Here is a 4,692-nt window from a genome sequence, read left to right as displayed (position 1 = left end):
ACACTTTTTTCTTCTCAATTTTTCTTTCCCTCTTGGGAAAAAGACTTACTAGTAGATTAAGTGACAGCAGAGCTCTGGAGCACATTTAGAGGGAACTTAAAATGTTATCTATTGAATTGTTATCTGTTGAATTGTATGTGTTCCAAAGGCTCTAGTGGAAGGACATCATCGGGTGATAATGTCTTGGGAGGAGTAGCAATTTGGCCTGGGAGGATCATGCAGAATCAGGATTTCAGAAAGGCCATAAGATGTCCCTTAACTTTTGTTGTTATTGGAGTTTTTCCTCCTTTTTAAAAAATATTTTATTTTTTAATTGATTTTAGAGAGAGGAAGAGAGGGAGGGGGACAGAGATAGAGATAAAGAGAGAGAGAGAGAGAGAGAGAGAGAGAGAGAGAGAGAGAGAGAGAGAGAAATCAATCAGTTGCCTCCTGCACACTCCCAACAGGGAATCAAACCTGCAACCTAGGTATGTGCCCTGAGTGGGAATTGAACCCACCACTTTTTGGTACAGGGAATGACGCTTTAACAGACCAAATCCCATCAGCCTGGGGGCGGGGGGGGGGGGAGGGAGGGAGTGGGGTTTTTTTAATTTTGGTAAATAATAACATAAAATTTACCAGTTTAGCCATTTTTAAGTGCACAGTTTAGCAGCATTAAGTACATTCACATTGCTGTGTAACCATCACCTCCATCCAGCTCTAGAGCTTTTTCAACTATTCTAAACTGACACTCTGTACTCATCAAAAAACAACTCATTCCCCCTTCCCCACAGCCCCTGATAACCAGTTCTACTTTCTCTATCTATGAATTTGACTACTCTAGGTACCTCACAAATCTTAGTCAGCTCAGGCTGCCATAACAAAATACCACAGGCTGGTGGCTTACACAAGATGTTTACTTTCTCACAGTTCTTGAGGCTGAAGTCTGAGATAAGGGTGCCAGCATGATCATGGTGAGAGCTTCTTCCTGGCTTATAGATGGGTACCTTTTCACTGTGTCCTCATATTGCAGGAGGGCAAAGAATGAGAATGAGGGAGACAGGAGGGACTGAGAGGGTGGGGAGAGAGCACTCTCTGGTGTCTCTTCTTATGAGGACTCTAGTCCCATTGGATCAGAGCCTCACCCTTATGGCCTTAACTACCTTCTTAAAGGTCCTACCTTTAAATATAGTCACATTGGGAGTTGGAGCTTCAACATGTAAATTTGAGAACACACTTCCATCCACAGCAGCATATAAGAGGAACCCTATATTTATCCTTTAGTGTCTGGCTTATTTCACTTAGCATAATGTCCTCAAATTTCATTCTTGTTACAGCATATATCAGAATTTCATTCCTTTTAAAGCCCAAATAACATTCCATTGTATGAATAAACCACATTTTATTTATTTATTCATCCATTGATGAATTGTTTTTCCCCACCTTTGGGCTATTGTGAATAATGCTGCTGTGAACATTGGTGTACAGGTGTCTGTGTGAGTCCCTTTCATTCTCTTATCTATATACCCAGAAGTGGAATTGCTGGATCAAATGGTAATTCTATATTTAATCTTTTGAGAAACTGTTAGATTGTCCCGTAGGCTCTTGAGCCATGTGCACATTAACATCTGATCCCAAGGCCCCATCACATGCCCTCAATCCAGGACTGACCCTGACAGAATCATACAGGGAGAATTTTATTCTTTTTCTGAATTGTGTTTAGCATCTCTAGTCCTTCCTCTATGCTGTTGTTCACTGATTGGCCCCTAACCCTCCAGATGTGCCCATGATGAGCTTATTACAAAGGCAGAGATTATCACATTAGATTTTTTAAAAAATCAAAGGCCAACAATATTGTGTCTATAAGAAAGTGATGTTAAATATAAAGGCACAGATAATTAAATGTAAAAGGATAAAGATATACCAAGCAAAAAACAATTGAAAAAAAGCTGGAGTAGCTACATTAACATCACACAAAGTAGAAGAGAGAATAAGAACTGTTACTATGAATAAAGTGGCACATTTCATAATGATAAAAGGCATAATCCTATATAATAAAGAGCTAATATGCTAATTAGACTGGACAGCAGAATGACCTTCCAGAGCGACCTTCCAGAATGACCAGTGGGCGGGGCCGAGAGGCAGCTGGGGCTTTAAGGGCCAAGCCCCTTGCATGAATTTTGTGTATCAGGCCTCTAGTTTATCAATAACACAACAGTCTTAAATTGTAGGCACCTAATAATAGAGTTTCAAAATATGTGAAGCAAAAACTGATAGAACTAAAAGATAAATGGGCATATTCTCCTTAATTGTTGGAGTTTTCAATATTTTTCTCTATAAACAGAACCAAGATGGCAGCATAGGTAAACACCTGAACTTGCTGCCATGCACATTAAAACTACAACTAAAAGGCAAAACGAATATCATCCAGAACCACAGGAAGGCTGGCTGAGTGGAAATTCTACAACTAGAAGGAAAGAGAAAAGCACATTGAGTTCGGTAGGAGGCGCAGAGGTGTGGAAGTGTGGAGGTATGGAAGTGAACATGAAAGGGACTGGCAACTGGGTACGCGGTTGTCTTTTTCAATTGGGAGGGAGATACAAGCTCCTGACTGCTCTGAACTCTAGTTCTGGTCGAGAATCTGGGGACCCAGACTCATATGGATAGAAACTGGACTGTCTGGCATCGGGCCAGAACGTGAGGGTGGCTTTCTTGCAGAGGTGCTTGCAGCGGTCATTGTTCCTGCATGGGGGCGCGGAACACAGAGACCCAGGAACCTCTCCAGGGCAGGGCTGACTGGCAGCTATTGCTGTTTGTTCTACCCTGATGATTCCCTGAGACCCTACACCACACAATTTATGACCATCCCCCCACCCCCCGAGCTGTGTGCAGAGGCTTTTGCATAGAATGGCCTGGCCTTTCTCCACCTAAAATCCTGCCAAACTGAAGCTGGGTCCGAGAACCCCAGAGATTCCAAAAGAAGCCCTAAGGCTCATCAGCAGCCTGCATTGCTACACAGCTGCACCTCATCTGGGCACCTCCAAACTCCAAACAAAGAGAAGGAATCTGCAGATCTCTCTGTAGTTCCTGCTGGGTGGCCTCCAGCAGTGGCTGACTCTGCACCTCCTTGGAGATCCAAGAGCAAGTCTACCCAGTGGTAAGAGTAATACCATCAAGATTACAACTCTTCACATCCATAAGAGACACACTCAGGGGGCCGACTCAGTGAGTGCCAAAACCCCACTGAAGCAAGTCCTGCCCCATAAGGGTGTCTCCAGCACAGAAGTTCTCCCATTGTAGACACAACTGGTCCTCACAGCCAATTGGCCTGGAGGTCAATTCCTCCTAGTGATACCAACAGCAATCAAGGTTTAACTACAACAAGACTGTGCACACAGTCCACAAAGGGGTGTACCAAGAGTATCCACCTCAGGTAACTAGGGAGGCTGAGCCACTGGGCCCTATAGGACACCTAGCACACAAAGCCACTCTATCAACACAGGGAAACAGTGAAATGTGGAGAGAAAGAAACAGATCACAAATGAAAGAAATGGAGGAAAGCAAACTACTGGATATAGAGTTCAAAACCATGGTTATAAGGTTACTCAAGAATCTTCTAGAAACCTGTGAGAAATATAGTGAGACCCTCAAGGATATGAAAAAGCACCAATTAGAAATTAAGCATACACTGACTGAAATAAAGAATAATATACAGAGATCCAACAGCAGAATAGAGGATCCCAAGAATCAAGTCAAAGATTTGAAATACAAAGAAGCAAAAAACACCCAACCAGAAAAGCAAAAGGAAAAAAGAATACAAAAATATGAAGATAGTGCAAGGAGCCTCTAGGACAATTTCAAGTGTACCAACAGCCGAATTATAGGGGTGCCAGAAGAAGAGAGAGAGCAAGATACTGAAAACCTATTTGAAGAAATAATGACAGAAAACTTCCCCTACCTGGTGAAAGGAATAGACTTACAAGTCCCAGGAAGTGCAAAGAACCTCAAACAAGAGGAATCCAAAGAGGACCACACCAAGACACATCATAATTAAAATGCCAAGGGCAAAAGACAAAGAGAGAATATTAAAAGCAGCAAGAGAAAAACAGTTAGTTACCTATAAGGGAGTACCCATACAACTGTCAGCTGATTTCTCAACAGAAACTATGCAGGCCAGAAGGGAGTGGCAGGAAATATTCAAAGTGGTAAATAGCAAGAACCTACAACCAAGATTACTTTACCCAGCAAATTATCATTTAGAATTGAAGGTCAGATAAAGAGCTTCACAGATAAGAAAAAGCTGAAGGAGTTTATCACCACCAAGCCAGTATTATATGAAACTGGAGGCCTGGTGCACAAAATTTGTGCATGGGGTAGGGGTGTCTTTCAGCCCAGCTTGCACCCTCTCCAATCTTGGACCCCACAGGTATCTGGCCTAAATGGGCAGTCAGACATCCCTCTCACAATCCATGACTTCTGGCTCCCAACAGCTCACTTGCCTGCCTGCTTGATTGCCCCTAACTGTTTTTGCCTGACAGCCTGATCACCCCCTATCCATTCCCCTGCCAGCCTGATCAACACCTAACTGCTCCCCTCCCGACCCGATTGCCCCTAACTTCCCTCCCCTGCCGGCCTGGTCACTCCTACCTGCCCTCCCCTGCTGGTCTGGTCACCCCCAACTGTCCTCCTCTGCAGGCCTGGTCACCTTCAACT

Source organism: Myotis nattereri (assembly GCF_964212035.1).
Source record: "Myotis nattereri genome assembly, chromosome: 1".
Taxonomy (NCBI): domain Eukaryota; kingdom Metazoa; phylum Chordata; class Mammalia; order Chiroptera; family Vespertilionidae; genus Myotis; species Myotis nattereri.
The sequence above is the reverse complement of the archived record's forward strand: the minus strand, read 5'-3'. Positions refer to the sequence as shown.